Below are 21,548 nucleotides of genomic sequence, written 5' to 3' on the forward strand. Positions count from 1 at the left end.
GCCCCGCCCCCCCGCCCTCCGGTGTCCCACTCTCCGCCCTCCCGAGCCCCACTCTCCGCCCTCCCGGCTTCAAGACCGCCGATTGCGCCTCGGCCTGCGTGCTGTGCAGGGAAGAGTGAGAGAGAGACTCCGCTGCTCATCAGCGCCTCAGAGCCGGCCGGTGCGTGACCTAGCTCATGAGGCCCGCCCGGATAAGGTCGCGCTCCGGGCCGACGTTGACGCATGCGCTGTGTGCCAACGTTGACACGCGCACTGCCTCCCGCCCCGCCAGCCTTTACTAAGATGGCAGTGATGGCTAAGCTCACCTCAGTCCCGCGCCGCCAGCCTTTAGAAAGATGGCGGCGATCGCGGGCCGCTTTTTCAGCGGGACGGGAGGTGTATAGCTCGGGCGTGGCTGGGCAACAGAGGCCCAGGTTTTGAGGCCTGTAAAAGCGGTGAAAGGTAGAAAATTATAGAGTTTAGAGAAAAGATTTACAAATTAATTAACTTTTTTTAAAAACAATTGGTGATTTAAAAGCAATTTTTTTTTTGCTGGAAATCTAGATTTGAAAAGAAAGATGCAGAAAGTGGGAAAAAGAAATGAAGAGTTGGAATGAAGATGGCGGCCACTCTCCTGAGCTCAGAAGGATTAGGCTCGCCCACACACGCACCGATTGGTCAACCTTCAGGTCACTGAACTGTAGGATTGGTCAATCGTCACTACAATCGACTATAGGATGTCCAGCCTGCACACGCAATGAACCCACCCCGGTGATGCAGCGATTGGTCGACCGTCGGGTCGCTCGAATGTATGATTGGCCAACCTTCACATCACTCGATGCTAATGAGCGGATAATGAGCGGAATTTGAGATGATAAGCTTTCTTTTGATATAGCATATGTGTAGTTATGCTCTATAACGTTTGATTGTATAGCCGGACAGACAGAAAGACAGAGAGACAGAGAGACATACCGCTTTATATATATAGACTAGCTGGAGTGCCCGGCGGTGCCGAGGCTTTTTCGAGGGAATGTTGTTGTTGGAAGAGAGAGAGAGAGAGCGACTGGTGGGGGAGGGGAAGAGAGAGAGCGACTGGTGGGGGAGGGGAAGAGAGAGAGCGACTGGGGGGGAAGAGAGAGAGCGACTGGGCGGGAAGAGAGAGAGTGCGACAGGGGGGGAAGAGAGAGAGTGACTGGGGGGGAAGAGAGAGAGAGCGACTGGGGGGAGGAGAGTGAGCGACTAGGGGAGGAGACAGAGCGACTGGGGGGGAAGGGAGAGCGTGAATGGGGGGAAGAGAGAGCGAATGGGGGAGAGAGAGAGAGAGCGACTGGAGGAAGAGAGAGAGCGACTGGGGGAAGAGAGAGAGCGACTGGGGGGAAGAGAGAGAGCGACTGGGGGAAGGGGGGAGACGGGGAGGGGAGCGGGGCAGGGGAGGGGAGGGGAGGAAGGGGAGGGGGGAAGGGGAGGGGAGGAGGGAAGGGGAGGGGAGGGGGGGAGGGTAATGGGAGGGGAGGGGTGGAAGGGGCGGGGGGAAGGGGAGGGGGAGGGGGGAAGGGGAGGGGAGGGGGAAAGGGGGGGAATGGGAGGAAGGGGGGAGGGGAGGGGGGAGGGGATGAGGGGGGAGGGGAGGTGGAGGAGGGGGCGGGGAGGTGGAGGAGGGGGGAGGGGGAGGTGGAGGAGGGGGCGGGGAGGTGGAGGAGGGGGGAGGGGGAGAGGAGGTGGGGGGAGGGGAGGGGAGGGGAGAGGGAGCGGGGGGGAGGGCAGGAGAGTGGAGAGGGAGGTGGGGAGGGGAGTGGGGAAGGGGGAGGGGAGGGGTGGGGGGAGAGGTAGGGGAGGGGAGGGGGGGAGTCCCCGGGCCCCGGCCCCCCGATCACCCGAGGCTCCACCCCCCGATCTCCCGAGGCTCCCCCCCGATCTCCCTAGCCTCACCCCCCCGATCTTCCGAGCCCCGCCCCACCCGATCTCCCGAGCCCCGCCCCCCCGATGTCCCGAGCCCCGACCCCCCGATCTCCCGAGTCTCGCCCCCCCGAGGCTCGCCCCCCACCCCTCCCGATCTCAAGAGGCTCACCACCCCCCGAGGCTCGCCCCCCCGATCTCCCGAGGCTCACCCCCCCGATCTCCCGAGGCTCGCCCCCCCCGATCTCCCGAGGCTCGTTCCCCACCCCCCCGATCTCCCGAGGCTCCCCCCCCAGATCTCCCGAGGCTCTCCCCCCACAATCTCCCGAGGCTCACCCCCCCCGGATCCCTGGAGGCCCGATCTCTGGAGCCCCGCCCCCTGCCCAAGCCGGCTTTAAGTGCAGAGAGACCCCGCCCCACGCCCGAGCCCCGGTTGCCTTGGTAACCCTCCTCCCCTCTCCGCCTCCCGATCTCCGGGCCTGGGCCTGAGCGGCCGATTGTGCGAACAAAGACCCTCCTCACCTGTCACAGAGTTGAAGTCTCCGAAAGCGGCCACGGTGCCCCGGGCCTCTTCCCCCGCGCATTCAGGAGGCGCGGGGAAGAGAGAGACAGACTGGGGGGGGGAGAGTTAGACGCCGCCACGCACCTGCTCCGCGGAGCTCCGTGACGCCACCGCCGCACCAGCCTTTACTAAGATGGCGGCGGTAGCGGCGCTCGGCTGAGGCCCGCCCCTCCAAACTTCACAAAGCTGGCGGCGATCGGGGCCCGCTTGTTGACAGGGGCCGGGATGTGCCTAGCTGGGGAGTGGGTGTGGAGGAAAGGCCGAGGCTTCGAGGCCTACCTGGAAAAACGGGGAAATGTAGGAAAATTGATGAGATTAGATAAAAGATTTAGAAAGTAATTAACTTTTTATAAAAAGAATATGTGTTTAAAAAGCAACTTTTTTTTTAAAGACGCAGAAAGCAGGGAAAAAAAAGGAAAAGTTTGGAATCAAGATTGCGGCGACTCACCTCGGTTCAGAATGATAAGGCCCGCCCACACACGCACCGATTGGTCGACCGTCAGGTCACCAAAGCGTAGGATTGGTCAATCGTCCCGTCACTCGACCGTAGGAGGGCCCGGCCGCACGCGCCAGGAACCCGGCGTAAGATTGGTCGACCTCGAGTTCACTCTATCGCTAATGAATGGGTAATGAAATGCTAATGAACAGAATGTTGAACGTTTTTTGGATACCGCGGGCGAGATTTTTGTCCGGCCGAAACGTAAATATGCTTACGACCGTTATGGAACGGTAAGCTTTCTTTTGACGTACCGCACGTGTAGGTACGCTCTATAACTTTCGAGCGCATAGCCGGGCAGACGCACACCCGAGGACAGACAGACAGACAGATAAACAGACAGATAGACAGACAGGCAGACAGAACGATCCGTTTATATATATAGATAAAGAGCTGCTGTCTGAATACCGACCCCTGGGCACCACTGTACGCTTCCCTCCAGTCTGATCAACAACTGTTCACCCCGACTCTCTCTTTTCTGTCCCTTAGCCAATGTCAGATTCCCACTGCGACTGTCCCTTTGGTCCTAATACACCTATTCAATTGCAATTAATCAAATGCATTTTTAAAGTCCATATGCACAATATCAAACACATTAACCTCATCCACACTCTCCGTTACTTCATCACAGAACTCAATCAAGAATTTTTTAGACACACTTTGTCATTAACATATCCGTGCTGGTTGTCATTTATTAATCCAGGTTTTTCCAAGTGACACAAAATTTTCTCTGGGAATATGACCTCTAGAATTTCCCCCACTACTGGCGTTAGTCTGACTGGTCTATTGTTACAGATTTTATCCCTGAATCCTTTTTTAAATATGGTGCAACATTTGTAACCCTCCAGTTCTGTGGTACCACTCCCATATCCGAGGAGGATTGAAAGATTCTGGCCAGAGCCTGCACTATTGCCACCATTCCTTCCTTCTGCACCCCTCATACATCCCATCTGGACCGTGTAAATGTTCTACTTTATTGTGGTACAAAGAGTGCTCGATAGAAAGGGGTTAACTGAATCTGTTTGTTCAGTGACTGTAATTAATGTCAGTCTCCACGGGTTAACTGAATCTGTTTGTTCAGTGACGGTGATTAATGTCAGTCTCCACGGGTTAACTGAATCTGTTTGTTCAGTGACTCTAATTAATGTCAGTCTCCATGGTTTAACTGAAGCTGTTTGTTCAGTGACTGTAATTAATGTCAGTCTCCATGGACCCTAATTGTATCAGTGTAGGCTTTCCCTCTTCTATTAATAAGGGACTCCTTTCATTGTATTACCCCATAGTGTCAGTGAAAGCATCACCTCCGGCACTAACAGGGATCAGCGCACTGCTCCATAGAGAGTGAGTCAGAATCTGGGATCAGTAGATTGGAATGTTACAACAATGGATCAGAATCTGAGCACAGTAGATTGGAATGTTACAACAATGGACAGGAGTTACAGCCCGCTGTTTGATATTCTTTCCGAATTTTATGAACATCTGACATTAGAAAGACGGATAGTGTTGGCACTTCAGATTGTTGAGTGCATTTACTATCCCCTCCTTGCTGCTGTTGGTGTTCCTGGTAAGTCTCTCTATCCAGCTATTCTGATAGCCAAGTTTTACTGTATTACTGTTCTTGTCATTTACTCTCCCCTCCTTGCTGCAGTTGTTTTTCCTGGTAAGTATCTCTATCCAGCTAATTACTCTGCAAACCTTTGCTAACTGTACTAATATTCTTTATTCTTTGCTGCTGTTGGTGTCCTTGGTAAGTCTCTATATCCAGAAATTGGATCTGTAAACCACGTTTCACTGTATTACTGTTTGTTACTTAAATCTTGGGAAGAGCAAAGACATTGCCTGCGATCCTCATCCTTAAGATCAAATTCCACCATCGCCTTACCCCTACAATCTGTCCCATTCCCTGCTCTTTTCCCATAGTCCTGCTAATTGTTCCCCTGCAAGTGTTTATCCAATTCCCATTTTAAAGTTAATTTCTTTCCCTCTACCTCTCTAAGTCATTCTGTCACTATTTTTATTTCTCTCTTTCTTTCGCCCAGTTCACACTTTCCTTCTCTTGCTCAAAGAATCATAGAATGGCACAGCACATGAGGACACCATTCGGCCCATCATGTCTGTGCCGTTTCTTTGTAAGTGCTATCTAAATAGCCCTACTCCTTAGCCAGAGCCCTGTAAATCTTCCCCTTCTACTAATTATCCAAATCCCTTTCGAAAGATACGACTAAATCTGCTTCCACCACGTTCTCAGACAGTGCATACCAGATCACAACAACTCACTGCGTAAAGAAAATTCTCCTGACCTCTCCTCCGGTTCTTTTGGTAATTACCTTAAGTCTGTGCCCTCTGGTTACCCACTATTCTGCCACTGGAAACTAACATACTCTATCAAAAGCCAGCATGATTTTCAACATCTATATTGAATGTCCCCTTACGGAAAGTGACACAGACAGACCAGGTGAAAAGTTCTGAATTGGGGAAAGGCCAATTTTACTGAGCTGAGATGTGTTTTACTGAAGTGGACTGGAGACAGCTACTTGAAGTAAAATCAGTGTCAGAGCAATGGGAGGCAGTCAAAGAGGCGATAGTCAGGGTTCAGAGCAAATATGTTCCCAAAAATCTGGTAGGAATAATAGAAAAGCAGAGCATTTCTTTAAATGGTGAGATTTTGCGAAATGTTGATGTTCAGAGGGATCTGGGTGTCCTTGTACATGAATCACTGAAAGTTAACAAAACGATACAAAAACTTGCCATGTGGTTGATGGTGAGGAAGGAAGCTGTAGACTGCAGGAAGATAGCAATCGACGGGTCAGGTGGGCAGATAAGTGGCAAATGGAATTCAATTCATAGAAGTGGAAGCTAATGCTTTTGGGGAGGGCTAACAAGTCACAGAAATACACAATTAGTGTTATGATACTGAGAAGTGTAGAAAAACAAAGGAACCCTGAAGAGAAAGTCCACAGAGCCCTGAAGCTAGAGGGCATGCAGAAAAAAGCAAGACTTGCATTTGTATAGCGCCTTTCACAAACACTGGACATCTCACTGTGCTTTACAGCCAATTAAGTACTTTTGGAGTGTAGTGACTGTTGTAATGATTGGGTAGATAAGAAGAAATATGGCATCCTTTGCTTTATTGGCCGAGGCATAGAATTGAGAGCAGGGAGGTTTTGCCAGAATTGTATAAAACAGTAGTTAGACTACAGTTAGAGCACTGTTGACAGTTCTGGTCACCACTTTACAGGAACGATGTGATTGCATCGACACGTTATAGAGGAGATTTACTACGATGTTTCCAGGACTGGAGAACTTTAGCTATGAAGAAAGACTGGATAGGTTGGGGTTGTTTACTTTGGAATAGAGGAGGATGAGGGGAGATTTAATTGAGGTGTATAAAATTATGAGAGGCCTAGAGAGAGTGGATATGAAGCACCTATTTCCCTTAGCAGACAGATGAAAAGCCGGTGGCACAGATTTAAAGTAATTGGTAGAACGATTAGAGGGGAGATGATGAGAATTGTTTTCACCCAGAGGGCGGTGGGGATCTGGAACGGACTTACTGAAAGAGGCAGAAACCCTCATCACATTTAAAAGTACTTGGATATGCACGTCAAGTGCAATAACCAGCAAGGCTACACACCAAGAGCTGGAAAGTGGGATTAGGCTGGATAGCTCTTTTTCGACTGGAGCAGTCACGGTCGGCTGAAAGTCCTCTTTCTGTGCCGTACATTTCTTTGATTCTATAATTCTGCTTTTCTTGACATTCGCTGCTCTAAAAAGAACAATCCCAGCTTCTCCAGTCTATTCATTTAACCGAAGTCCCAGAGCCCTGTTACCATACTGGTGAATCTCCTCTACACATTCCCTAATCCTTGACATGCTTGCCAAAGTGTGATTGTCAAATTCGGCCCATTACTCCAGCTGGGGCCTAACCAATGATTTATAAAATGTTAGCATTTCTTTCTGGATTCTGTTACGCTGTGTTTCTGTTTGTAAAGCCAAGGACTCCGTCTATTTTATTACAGCCATCGCAACTTGTCCTTTCATCTTCAAAGGTTTGTAAGCACACCTGAGGTCCCTCTGATCATGCACCTTCTTTAAAATTGTACCGTTTAGTTTATAATGCCCCTGCTCTTGCTTCCAACAAAATGTATCACTTCACCTTTTTCTGCATGAAATTGTATTTGCCATGTGTCTGCCCATTTCACGAGCCAGTCTGCGGCCTCCAGAAGTCTGTTACTAACCTTTTCACTCTTTATTAACATTTCCAAGTTTCCTGTCAACTGCAAACTTTGAAAATATGTGCTGTGCACCCAAGTCCATAGCATTGATATATATGAAATGGGCAATGGTCCCAACACCGACCCCTGGGGAACAGCTGTATAGAGCGAGTCTGAAAAACAACCATTTACCACTACTCTCTGCTTTCTGTCTATTAGCCAATTTTCGAGCCATGTTGCCACTGCCACATTTAATGTCATGGGCTTCAATTTTCGTAATATGTGGTAATTTATAAAGCACCTTTTGAAAGGATAGTGAAATTGGGAACGTATGGGCAGTTAAAATCAAAGAATCATAGAAATTGGTGAGCCAAGTTGTGAGACAATTTGTTTAGCGGCGCATGATGATCCGCTCTGATCACAGGCCTCACCTGGGTTCAATCAATGAATTTCAAAATCATTGACTGTATTCCTACTTTATTATTTCTATCTATTTGTTCTCTGGTTTGGGTGATGCTCTCATTGTTTGTATTACTTGGCCATCCCTAGTTACCGCTGTGAAGATGGTGGACTTTCAACTTGAGCCGCTGCAGTCCATGTGGTGAAGGTACTCCCACAATACTGTTATTTATTTGTTCCCTGGTTTGGGTGATACTCTCATGGTTTGTATGTCTTGGCCATCCCTACTTACCCCTGTGAACATGGTGGACCTGCAAATTGAGCCGCTGCAGTCCATGTGGTGGAGGTGCTCCCACAATACTTTTATATATTTGTTCTCTGGTTTGGGTGATGGTGTCATGGTTCGTATTACTTGGCCACCCCTAGTTACCCCTGTGAACATGGTGGACCTTCAACTTGAGCTGCTACAGTCCGTGTGGTGGAGGTGCTCCCACAATACTGTTATATATTTGTTCTCAGGTTTGGGTGATGGTGTCATGGTTCGTATTACTTGGCCATCCCTAGTTACCCCTGTGAACATGGTGGACCTTCAACTTGAGCCGCTGCAGTCCGTGTGGTGGAGGTGCTCCCACAGTACTTTTATATATTTGTTCTCAGGTTTGGGTGATGCTCTCATGGTTCGTATTACTTGGCCATCCCTAGTTACCCCTGTGAACATGGTGGACCTTCAACTTGAGCCGCTGCAGTCCGTGTGGTGGAGGTGCTCCCACAATAATGTTATATATTTGTTCTCAGGTTTCAGTGATGCTCTCATGGTTTGTATTACTTGGCAATCCCTAGTTACCCCTGTGAACATGGTGGACCTTCAACTTGAGCCGCTCCAGTCCGTGTGGTGAAGGTACTCCCACAATACTGTTATATATTTGTTCTCAGGTTTGGGTGATGCTCTCATGGTTCGTATTACTTGGCCATCCCTAGTTATGACTGTGAACATGGTGGACCTTGAACTTGAGCCGCTCCAGTCCGTGTGGTGGAGGTGCTCCCACAATACTGTTATATATTTGTTCTCAGGTTTGGGTGATGCTCTCATGGTTCGTATTACTTGGCCATCCCTAGTTACCCCTGTGAACATGGTGGACCTTCAATTTGAGCCGCTGCAGTCCGTGTGGTGGAGGTGCTCCCACAATAATGTTATATATTTGTTCTCAGGTTTCAGTGATGCTCTCATGGTTTGTATTACTTGGCCTTCCCTAGTTACCCCTGTGAACATGGTGGACCTTCAACTTGAGCCGCTGCAGTCTGTTTGGTGAAGGTACTCCCACAATACTGTTATGGAAGGAATTTCAGTCATTTGACACAGTGACAATGAATGAACGGCTATATATTTGAATTTTTCGGCAGCATAGTGGTTAAGTTGCTGGTTTTAGAAAACCAGATACCTGGACAAATGACCCAGAGGCATTAGTTCAAAACCCACTAGCTGGGGAACTTAAATTCAAGGAATTAAACAAATCTCAAATAAAATGCTAGTGTCAGTAATGGCGACCATGAAACTACCAGATTGTTGTTAAAACCCATTTGGGCCACTAATGTCCTTTAGTGAAGGAGAACTGCCGGTGTTGCCAAAATATGACTCCAGACCCAGTTTGACTCTTAAACTGCCCTCTGAAATGGCTTAGAAAGCCATTCAGTTGTATAAGGCGACACTCCACATCGTACTCAATGGCAATTAGGGATGTACAATAAATGCTGGCCTTGCCAGCGATGCCCACACACTGTGAATGAATAAAGAAATTGTCCAAGTCTAGATGGTATACGACCTGAATCGGGAAATGGGAGGTGAATGTGTTTTGTGCTACTGTCCAAGCTGAATTCTACCCCCTCCCCTGTGCCTCTTGCCCCCTTGATGCCAATTGCATAAATCCACCTGTGGCTCTTATGGTACAATAATACTAAACTCCATCTAGTGAGTGTGTCCTGCGGAATCTCCTTCCAGTGAGTGTGTCCCGTAGAAGGAGACAACGTGCGGGACGCTCATTAGAAGGAGACACATAATATGGAGGTCGGGATCCAGGAGCGAGGACGGGACCCAGGTGCGAGGACCGGGCCCAGGGATGAGATCGGGACTCAGGAGCGAGGTCGAGTCCCAGGAGCGAGGGCGAGGCCCAGGAGTGAGTTTGCAGCCCAGCAGTGGCGCAGCGTGGGCCAGCAGTGGGTTCAAAAGGACCACACTGCACCCTATGAAACCCAGGCAGGGAGGACCCGTGGGAAGGAGGGAGAAGGGCAGTAGGAGTGTGTTTTTGTGTGTGTGCTAGGCCGATGTAGCAGAGCCTGGTCTCCAATCGTCTTGGATCCCCTTGCCATTGGACCAAGACTTTGCTCTGAAAAGCCCATGTGGTAGCTGGTGTGCAAATGCCACCCCACATAAAATAATTCACGCACAGGCATCTTCCACCCTTTAAAAAGAAGTTCGGGACCTGGAACATCGGGACCCTCATGGACAACACCAACAGTGACAGACTGGAACGCCGTACTGCTATCATTGGTAGGGAGCTCAGATGTTTTGACATAGACATCCCCACCCTGCACAACACCCGGTGAGCAGGGGAAGTCCAGCTCAAGGAGCAAGGCGGTGTTTACAGCTTCTTCTGGAAAGGCAAACCTGAAGAAGAACGTATTTTCCATGGGGTAGGCTTCGGCATAAAAATGAGCTGGTTGAACGTCTCAGAGACTCCTCTTGTGGAATAAACAAACACCTTTTGATTCTACGGCTCACCCTAGTCCGGAACCAGTGCACTACAGTCATCAGTGAGTAGCCTCAACACTGGAAGCCACAGACAAGGCCAAAGAGGAATTCTACTCCAGCCTCGAGCAAGCCCTGTTCCGAGTCCCAACGGGCAAAAAGCAAATCCTCTATGGCGACTTTAACGCCAGAGTTGGAAAGGATGAAGACCTCTAGGGGGTGCGATCGTCAGAGAGACGGTAGGGAAAGCCAACTCCAACGGTACCCACCACCAGAGGAAATGCTTAGAACATGGCCTTGTCATAACCAACACCTTGTTCCATCAGAGAGACAATTACAAGGTTTCTTGGCAGCACCCTTGCTCCAAGCACTGGCATCAGCTGGCCTCCATCATCGTCCGAGCGAAGAACCGCAAGGGTGTCTGCATCACTCGCGCCATGATAGGTGCTAACGACTGCTGGAGAAACCACTGCCTAATCCGCTCTGGCATCTCCATCAACGTGGCCCCAAAACAGCAGCGGCAACAGAAGCAATGCTGGCCTCAAAGAGAGCCCTATTCAAACTGAGCCTCACAACCAACCTGAGGACTCCCAGTGATTCAGAGACACAGAGTGTCCACAGCGCCTGGTCTGCACTCATGGCCTCCATAGTCAGCAGCTGTTAAGAGACGCTCTTTCCGTCAACCAGGAAACACCAATACTGGTTCAACGAGAATGACCAGGAGATCCAGGAGTTAATAAGCCATTAGTGCAAGGCTTTCTGATCTGGAAACAGCAACAGAACTCGAGAGCAAGAAAGCAGCTCTACAGAGGCTTGAAGGCCGAGGACAAAGAAAAAATGGCGACATAAAAAATAGTTGGTGGGTGGAGAAAGCACAGGAGATCCAGCAGCTAGCAGACAAACATAATGTACGTGGATTCTTTAGCACAGTCAAGACCACCTACAGCCCAAGCACCCATGTTCCAACCCCACTGCAGGACAAGACGGAGAGGTACTTTTCAAGGACAGAGAGGCAGTCAGTGCCCGCTGGAAGGAGCACTTTGAAGATCTCCTTAACTGAGACTCTGTCTTCGACGTGAGTTTCCTCAACTCCATCCAGCAGCATGCTACCCACCACCACCTCACACAACCCCAGCCCAGCATGATATTGAAAATGCCATCTGACAACTGAAGAACAACAAGGCCTCAGGACCAGTCAGAATCCCCGCTGAAGCGCTAACGCATGGTGAAGAAGCACTATTGGCACGAATACATTAACTCATTTATCTTATTTGGAAGGAGGAGAGCATGCCAGGGGAACTCAGAAATGCCGTAATCGTGACCATCTTCAAGAACGGATGCAAGTCCGATTGCGATAATCACAGAGGAGTCTCCTTGCTGTCTGCCATGGGGAAAGTCATCGCAAGAATCCTCCTCAGTTGCCTTTTCCCAGTGGCTGTGGAGCTCCTCCCAGAGTTGCAATGCGGATTCCACCCACCAAGTGGCACAATGGACATAAACTTCACCGCACGTCAACTACAAGAGAAATGCAGGGAACAGCACCAACCACTGTACATGGCCTTCTCTGACCTCACAAATGCCTTCCACAATGTCAACCATGAGCGATTATGGAGTGTCGTCCACAAATTCGGCTGCCCTCAAAAGCCGTGACCCTGACCGACTGATCCACCACAGACCAAATTCACATACAGATCGGGGTCAAGCAAGGCTGTGTCATCGCACCAACGCTCTTCTCGATCTTCCTGGCTGCAATGCTCCATCTCACCCTCAGTAAGCTCCCCGTGGAAAGGAGCTAATTTATAGAACAAACGGGAAACTGTACAACCTACATCGCCTCCAGTCCAGTCCAGTCAAGGTCGCCACATCTTCTGTCATCGAATTACAGTATGCAGACGATGCTTGCGTCAGCGCACACTCAGAGGTCGAACTCCAAACCACCTTCAACAGTTTCACCGAAGCATAAGAGAGCATGGACCTTACACTAAGCATCCATAATATAAAGGTCCTCTACCAACCAGCCCCCGATACACAGTACTGCTCCCCAATTATCAAAATCCATAAGGAGTCCTTGGAGAACGTGGACAACATTCCATATCTCAGGAGCTTACTTTCAACAAGGGCAGACGTCGATAACGATGTTGAACACCGCCTGTAGTGTGCCAGTGCTGCCTTCGGTCGCCTGAGGAAGAGAGTGTTTGATGACCAGGACCTCAAACCCAGCACCAAGCACATGATCTACAGAGCAGTAGTGATACTCGCCCACCGGTATGCTTCAGAGATATGGACCATGTACAGCAAGCACCTGAATGCACTGGAGAGGTACCTCCAACGCTGCCTCCACAAGATCCTGCAAATCCATTGGCAAGATAGGCACACCAACGTCAGTGTTCTCACTCAGGCCAACGTCCCCAGCAGCGAAGCTTTGATCATGCTCGATCAGCTCTGATTGACGGGTCACATTGTCTGCATGCCCGATACGAGACTCCCAAAAGAAGCGCTCTACTCGGAGCTCTGAATCAGCAAGAGAGCCCCAGGTGGGCTGAGGAAATGCTTAAAGGGCACCCTCAAAGCCTCCTTGAAAAAGCGCAACATCCCCACCAACACCTGGGAATCCCTGGCCCAAGACCGCACAAAGTGGGGGAGAAGCATCCAGGAAGGCACCGAACACCTAGTGTCTCTTTACTGGGAGTAAGCAGAAGCAAAGCGCAAACAGCAGAAGGAGCTCACGTCAGCCCAAGAACCTCACCCACCCGTCCCTTCAACCACCATCTGCCCCACCTATGACAGAGATTGTGGGTCCTGCATTGAACTCATCAGTCACCTGAGAACTCATTTTTAGTGTGGAAGCAAGTCATCCGCGGTACCGAGGGACTGCCTAACGTTTGGCCTTTTCAGGATGCAAATCCTTTACTGGATACTTGTCAATGAGTGGGGGCTGAACGCGAGGCTGAGATTTTTAAAATTGGGACATTGCCGGAGCGGGAGCCAAGGGAGCCAATGCAGGTCAGCGAGCACAGTGTTAATGGATGAACAGGACTTGGTGCGAATTAGGACACGGACGTCAGGTTTTGGGTGAGAGAGAAATGCTTATAATTAATTTTAGATATAACTCTTATATCTCCCCACCCCTGCTGCAATCTGTCTCGGATGATAACAAATGACTCTGAATGGGTTCAAGCCGAGCCTTTGAGAGGCAAAGTCTTAGTCCAATTCGTCAGTACGCTGTGACATATGATAGCTGCCGATGGCCGCAGACAAGGGCCGAGAATTTCGTCTTCAGTGGCGGGTTAAACGGCTGTTATCAGATCGGGCATTGTTACATTCAGGGCCTGATAATTGGTTCCACTGCAGTCAATGATGGTTTTCTAATCCTTCCTCTTCAATTCTTAACACTACTTTTCCAGCAAAGGTTTCGCCGTAACTCGGCGAAGTCTCTTCAGTATCAACGAACTAATCTCAGTAATCCTGCACAATCAACACCCCTGTAGATCCACAATCCATGGTCCCCTGTTTAATAAAAAACAACACTCTATTCTGGCTATCCTTAATTGTGTAACATGCAATGATCACCTAAAGAAGAGGGCAGAGCCACAGTCAGTGACACAGAAACATTCACATGTGCTGTTTAAAGAGACCGGACCAGTCACACAGGCATTTTAAAGAGGCAGGTCCAGTCACATAGGCTTTTTAAAGAGGTAGGGCCAGTCACACAGGCTTTATAAAGAGAGAGAGCCAGTAACTTAGGCTTGCTAATGGGACAGGACCAGTCACACATGCTTTTGAAAGAGACAGGACCAGTCACACGGGCGCCATAAAGAGGCAGAACCAGTCACACAGCCTTTTAAAAGAGACAGGACCAGTCACAGAGGCTCCATAATGGGACAGGACCAGTCACACAGGCGTTTTAAAAAGACAGGACCTGTCACACAGGCTTGTTAAAGAGACAGGGCCTTTCACACAGGCTGTTTTAAAGAGACAGGACCAGTCAGGCAGGCTTTTAAAGAGACAAAACGCTGCAAACAATAGGGCCTAGAAATTCCACTCGGGCGGTGGCACCAAATGGACAAGTCAGATCAGAAATTCTGACCGGATGTTCTCAGCCCTCTTATCTGTCCTTACAGATTATTAGTCCATTAATGTTCATTCACAGATTCTAATGTTGTCCTGAATATGATCCCTTAGAATCTGCTTATTTTGTAGTCATTTAGTTTTAATAATTGTACGTGTCCATAACACTGAGAAATATTTAATAAAGTTATTAGAAATAGTAGGGTCTTGCCCACATGTCATCACTCCGTCTACAGACAGTAATCCATAACACCCTTGACTTGTGCCTTGTAGGTGTTGGAGAAGCTTTGGGGAGTCAGGAGGTGAGTTACACACTGCAGTATACCCAGCCTCTGACCTGCTGTAGTAGCCACGTCATTTTTGTGACTGGTCCAGATGAGTTTCTGATCAGTGGCGGCACTAGGGTTTTGATGGTGGAGGTTTCGGTGAGGAAATGCCGTTGACTGTCAAGTGGAAGGTGTTAGACTCACTCTTGTTGGTGTTCTGGCCAATAACTATCTCAGTCAACATCACTAAAACAGATTATTTGGTCATTATCACATTGCTGATTGTGGGAGCTTGCTGTGCAAACATTGGCTGCCACGTTTCCTGCAGAACAACAGTGACTACACATCAAAAGCACTTCATTGGCTTTTCTGCCCTCGCAGCGCTTTCCTATGCAGAGCTAGACAGCTAGCTGACAACTTGATATCTTCCCATAAATATCACAAGTCTTGACTTTCCTTGTAAAGCTTTACTGAAAGATTCTTATTGTAAAACTGAAATACAACACAGAAATGAAAGCACACATTAGTATACAAGCGCATAACTGATATGCATACACAAATTTAGGGAGGCCTGAGCAACACAGTACATTTGGCATGTAAATTACCAAACACGTGGAAACACAGCTTACTGTGAATATACATTTAGCAAACTGGAAGGCATTCTCTTTAAATTAGACCTGTACATAGTGCATCAAAATACAGCTACTAGTTAACCAGCTAGACAGAGAGCGAGCACTTCACGGATAGCTGTGTAAGTTTGCTTACAGAGAAAAGTTACAAACTAAACATTTTCTGCAACATACAGTGTACATTAATCATCTATAACATTCTCAAGTACTTACAGACAAATAATATCCAAGACTCAGGCATGGGAACAATACAACTTCTCACAGCATCTGCCGCTGTAGGTCTGTAGTTTACTTTACTGCACTTACTGTGCTTTACAGCACTTTACTGCACTTTTACTGCAGTTACTAGGTACCAAATAGCCACTGGGTGGCAGCACACAATGGGAATCGACCCAACTTACTCAAACCCCTGAATTAACTGGAAGACTAACATAAATTGCTACAGAGAGACAGCACACTCCCCGCTTGGTACAATTCCATTGTACCACTAAAATACAAAATAAACCTAAAGAAAACGTCCTTTGGCTGCAAACATACTCAGAATCCGTTCTCTAGGTTTCTTCAGAAAGGAGGACTACGATCTCTGAGACTGGCCTCAGAAACACTTTGACAGTCCCCTCCTTGACATTCTTCACCTCCACCTTGCGGAACCTCTTGTCCCTGCTCGGCAGAGTTTTGACAACCAGTCCCACTGGCCATTCATTTCTGTGTGCTTGGCTGTCTTTCAACAAGACAACATCTCTCACTTTGACATTTGGCTTGTCTTCTGTCCATTTCCTACGGCTCTGTAGGGTGGACAAAGACTCTCCTCTCCATCTCTTCCAAAAAGTGTCTGCAAGACGCTGGACTTGCTTCCTGTGCAGCTCAGCCATGTCAAAGTTTCCAGAGGGGGCTGAAATAGCACTCATCTTTTGAGTCAGGAGCATCGTTGGGGTGAGGACTGCAGGCATGTCTGGGTCGGTGGGCACCGGCACCAGCGTTCTCCTGAGTGAGCAGAGGCGCTTCATAGCTTGTTCCCTGTTACTCAGAAGATGGCATCTAGGAGAGTGAAATGGTAAGGGTGCCACCCAGCTGTGTCCATCGTCCTGGTAAACCTCCTCATCCATGATGGTTAGCAAAGCTTTGTCGTCCATGGATAGTGCTGGCTTGTCATCATCCTTGGACCTTTCAAACACTGAGCATCCTAGGCTGTCTGTGCTCACAGTGGGGCCTGCCTCTTCCTCACAGGCAGAGGAGGTTGACCTATGATGCTGCGTCATGTCAGCGTAGTCTTCCTTTACCTGGATCCTGTTTGGGCATGGGCTGAGACAGGATGTGCGACCGTTGTGCAACACGTTTGCTTCATAGACGCTGACATCCGCTGGTTTGTGGACTGTTCCCAGGCAAACTCCACCCACGAGGACCCATCCCAGGTCAAGCCGCTGCGCATATGGAGCATTGTGGGGCCCGTTGATTTGCTCACGCACCTTGTGTACTCTTAAGATGTCTCTTCCCAAGAGCAGGAGGATTGGAGCGTCCAGGTCCACAGCTGGAATCTTGTTGGCAATTGGCTGTAGGTGGGGCTGATGGCGTGCGACCTCTGGGGAGGGAATTTCCGTCCTATCATCTGGCATCATGTCACACTCAATTAAGGCGGGGAGGGGAAGCTGTAGTTTCCCATCCATGGACTCGATCATGAAGTTCCCAACTCTCCTACCCATAGTCTCTGTTGTCCCTGCACAGGTTTTTAGCATGTACGGAGCTGCGCTGGCTTTGACTTCAAAGAGATTGAAGAATTCTGTCTTCGCTAGAGACTTGTTACTTTGCTCATCAAGCACTGCGTGCATTTTGATTGCCTTCTCCTTTCTCCCTGCAGGATATGCCTTAACCAAGCAGATTTTGGAGCATGAGCGTGGGCTGCTTGCATTTCCACAAAACTCTGTACACTTAGAGGTGACTGAAGAAGATGTGCTTTTGCTTTGCTCCCCGCTATGCTCTTTGTCAACCGCAGCACACTCGGTGGTGGAAGGAGGAGGACCTGGATGCAGGGCTGCGATGTCTTTTTCACTGTTGCACTCAAAGCAGTTGATTGTCGCCTTGCAGTCTTTTGCCATGTGCATAGTCGACCCACAACACCTGAAGCAGATGCGATTCTCTTTCAGGTATGATTTGCGCTCATCAATAGGCTTGTCTCTAAAGCTTCGACACTTTTTGAGTGGGTGGGGCTTCTTGTGTATTGGACACTGACGATCTGGGTCATCCACTTTATTCCCAGCAGAACTGGTTTGGTTGACTGAGGGTTCGGCTGGAACATTTGTTTTGTGCACACTCACAGAGGCTTTCTTGCTGTACCTTGTGGGTTTCTCTGTTCTCGAAGGAGCGTAACTGCCGGAGGTGGAAAAAGTGAAAGTTGGATCATTCCTCACCTTTGCCTGTTGTTGGACGAACCTGGAGAAGAGAGAGAAGGGGGGAAATGCCATTCCATTGTCCTCCTTGTACTTGGATCCCTTAGCTATCCATTTCTCTTGAAGGTTGTATGGGAGCTTTTCCACTATTGGGTTTACCCCACGAGCTGTATCCAAATACGAGAGGCCGGTCAGGTATCCTTCTCCCTTGGCACACTCCAGTTCGAGGAGAATGTCGCCCAGTTCTCGGAGCTCGACATTATCTTTGTTGGTTAGCTTCGGAAAGTCCTCAATCTTCTTGAGCAGTGCGTGTTCAATGACTTCTGGTGTCCCATAACAGTCTTCGAGACGTTGCCAAACCAGGTTGAGGCCTGCTGTGGGATTGCGGACGTGCGCTGAGTGAATTCTCTTCGCCTGTTCTGCCGACTCAGCTCCGAACCACTTTTTCATCAAGTCTAGTTCTTCTCTGGCTGACAGATTCAAGTCCTTGGTGGTACTCAGGAAGGATGCTTTCCATGACCAATAATTTACAGGACGGTCATCAAATTCTAGAAGGCCTGAACTTAACAATTCTCGGCGGATAAGGTACCTAGCGAGGTCTTGTGCACCTTGTGGCTCGGGTGAGGACTGCTTGGCTGGATTGGCTGAGTGCTGTGGAGGTCTCTGCAGGTAAGTCTTACTTGTTTCTTCTCTTTTAAGCTCAGCGTCTCTGCAAACAGGCTGTTTGTTGCTGTGGTGAGAGCTGGTTCTACGTCGAGATACCTGGATGTTTCCTTGAAGAACAATTTGGAGTGTTGTTGGACATTATCACTTGTACGTTGCACTGGACTGAGGGGCTGTCCCAGAACATATGTTTCCTGGCTGGGCTCCCCGCCTTCATTCTCCTCACCTTCTTCATAAGCTGCGGCTTCAGCTTCAGCGGCAGCGGCAGCTCTCTGGCGTTGGAGAATGTGGAGACTGGCGTCGAGGTCAGCTCTCTACTTCATCACACTAGCTTCGTTTTCAGCAAAGGGCAATTGAGCCTGGGCAGCTTTTGCCTTGGCACGTGCTTTGGCGGCTGCAGAAGCTGTCCATGACAACGGTCTGCTGGACCGCCGAGATGATCTGGAGGATGCTTTAGAGGACTGTGACTTGGCATCGTTTGCTCGGAGAGGCTCATGCTTCTCGATTGGCTGGTCGACGTCCTCTATGGTATATTGTCTTCCTGAGCATAGACTCATGGTAGCTGAGTGGTATCTTCTTGTGCTTGAGCCCGCTGTGCTGTTGTCTTTTTACTTTTCTGCCCTCGCAGCGCTTTCCTATGCAGAGCTAGACAGATAGCTAACAACTTGATATCTTCCCATAAAAATCACAAGGCTTGACTTTTCTTGTAACGCTTTACTGAAAGATTCTTATTGTAAAACTGAAATACAACACAGAAATGGAAGCACCCATTAGTATACAAGCGCATAACTGATATGCATACACAAATTTCGGGACGCCTGAGCGACACAGTATATTTGGCATGTAAATTACCAAACACGTGGAAACACAGCTTACTGTGAATATACATTTAGCAAACTGGAAGGCATTCTCTTTAAATTAGCCCTGTACATAGTGCATCAAAATACAGCTACTAGTTAAGCAGCTAGACAGAGAGTGAGCACTTCATGGCTAGCTGTGTAAGTTTGCTTACAGAGAAAAGTTACAAACTAAACATTTTCTGCAACATACAGTGTACACTAATCAACTATAACATTCTCAAGTACTTACAGACAAATAATATCCAAGACTCAGACATGGGAACAATACAACTTCTCACAGCATGTGCCGCTGTAGGTCTGTAGTTTACTTTACTGCACTTACTGTGCTTTACAGCACTTTACTGCACTTTTACTGCAGTGGCTAGGTACCAAATAGCCACTGGGTGGCAGCACACAATGGGAATCGACCAAACTTACTCAATCCCCTGAATTAACTGGAAAACTAACATAAATTGCTACAGAGAGACAGCACATTGGCTGTAAAGCGCTTTGGGAAAGCCCAAGATCGTGAAAATTAGGAACAGAAGTGGAAGGAGGAGAGAGTGAGTGGAGCGGCTGGAGATAACTGTGGGGCAGAGGAGCCGGGAGTGATCGCAAAGAGTGAGGTAAGTGATGTCAGCACAAGTGAAGGGGCTGAAAAGAATAGAAATGGTGAGTAGATGGTATTTTTGTAAGCCTTGAGTTAAATTTCGTTATGTTAGTTAATAGTCTATTAAATAGAGACATGGTAGGGCACCTCAGTCCATTGGAATGCATATCGTGTGCCATGTGCGAACGCCAGGGCACTTCCCACGGGTTTTGGAGCTTGAGCAGGAGCTGGCGTCACTGCAGTGCATCCGTAAGTCTGAGACCTACTTGGATAACACGTTTCAGGAGGTGGTCACCCGCAGCTTATGAGAGTGCAGTCAGAGAGGGAATGGGTAACCCACAGACAGACAAGGAGGAGAACGCAGGTAGTGCAGGAGTCCTCTGAGTGCATCTCACTCTCTAACCGGTATTCAATTGTTCCTCTGGGGAGTCCAGCCACAGCACCACGGGTGGCTCAGCTGTATGTGGGGGGAGGAGGAAGATCGGGAATGCAATAGTAATAGAAGATTAAATAGTTAGGGCAACAGACAGTCTTTTCTCAGGCCGCAGACGTGACTCCAGGATGATATGTTGCCTCTCTGGTGCCAGGGTCACAGATGTCACTTTGTGACTGCAGGACATTCTGAGGTGAGAGGGTAAACAGACTGAAGTCGTGGTCCATATCGGTATCAACAACATAGCTAGAAAGAGGATGTGATCCTGCAGGCAGATAATAGGGAGCTGGGAAAGAGATTAAAAATCAGGACCTCAAAGGTAGTAATCACTGATTAATCCCGCTGCCACGAGCTAGTCAGTACAGAAATAGGAGGATAGAGCAGATGAATTTGTGGCTGGAGAGATGGTGCAGGAGGGAGGGCTTCAGTTTCCTGGGACATTGGGACCAGTTCTGGGGGAGGTGGGACCTGTAACAGCCGGACGGGTTGCACATCAACAGAGCCGCAACCAATATTCTCATGATGGAAGGGCGCATGGTTACTAGTGCTATCGGAGAACGTTTAAACCAATCTGCCAGGGGGATGGGCACCTGGATTTTGCATTAGAAAGGAGAAACACGGTGCACAAAGGATTGTGAGAGACAGATAGCAGTAGAGTATGAAATAGTATGGTATTAGGTGGGGTCAGACTAAGAGAAAATCCAAGAAGGACTAAGATAGAAACAGAAAATGCTGGAAACACTCATCAGGTCAGGCTGTATCCGCAGAAAGAGAAGGATTTAATGTTTCAGGTCTGTGACACTTCTTCAGAACTGGAAAAAATTAGAGATGTACACTAACAGGTTGTAAGCAGGTGCAGGGGCAGTGGATGGTGGGAGGGAAGGAAATAACAAAAGGGACAGTCTGTGATAGCATGGGAGGCAGGAGTGGATAAATGTTGCTAATGGGGATGGCAGAATCATCAGGCAGCCAATTTCTGCACAGCAAGCTCCCACAAACAGCAATGTGATAATGTGCAGATAAACTGTTTGTGTTATGTTGATTGAGGGATAAATATTGGCTAGGACCCCGGGGATAACTCCACTGCACTGCTTCAATCTAGAGCAATGGGCTCTTTTGCGTCTGCCTGAGAGAGCAGACAGGGCCTCGGTTTAGCCTCTCATCTGAAAGACGGCACCTCCTGTAGTGCAGCACTCCCTCAGTTCTACATTGGAGTGTCAGCATAGATTTATGGGCTCAAAACCTTCTGACTCAGAGGCGAATGTGCGACCAACTGAGCTACAGTTGACACCATCAGATAGGTTTACAGTGCATGTGTGTAAATGAACAAAGTATGGTAAATAAGTTTAGCTGCTGGCACAAAAAGT

General features: G+C 48.7%; 1 protein-coding gene across 1 annotated transcript in view; it reads left to right on the top strand.

Moving 5' to 3' along the window:
* The first annotated feature begins 499 nt into the window (after positions 1–499).
* LOC147091340 (putative G protein-coupled receptor 139) overlaps positions 500–21,548 on the top strand; it is a 34,970-nt gene continuing 13,921 nt past the window's right edge. The window contains exon 1 of the mRNA XM_085976747.1: positions 500–788. The gene's annotated coding sequence lies outside the window, so the exon portion shown is untranslated. The remainder of the gene's footprint in view (positions 789–21,548) is intronic.

This window comes from Somniosus microcephalus, unplaced genomic scaffold (assembly GCF_052327205.1).
Source record: "Somniosus microcephalus isolate GS21.2 unplaced genomic scaffold, FLI_Smic_1.0 unresolved_chr3, whole genome shotgun sequence".
NCBI classification, from domain to species: Eukaryota; Metazoa; Chordata; class Chondrichthyes; order Squaliformes; family Somniosidae; genus Somniosus; species Somniosus microcephalus.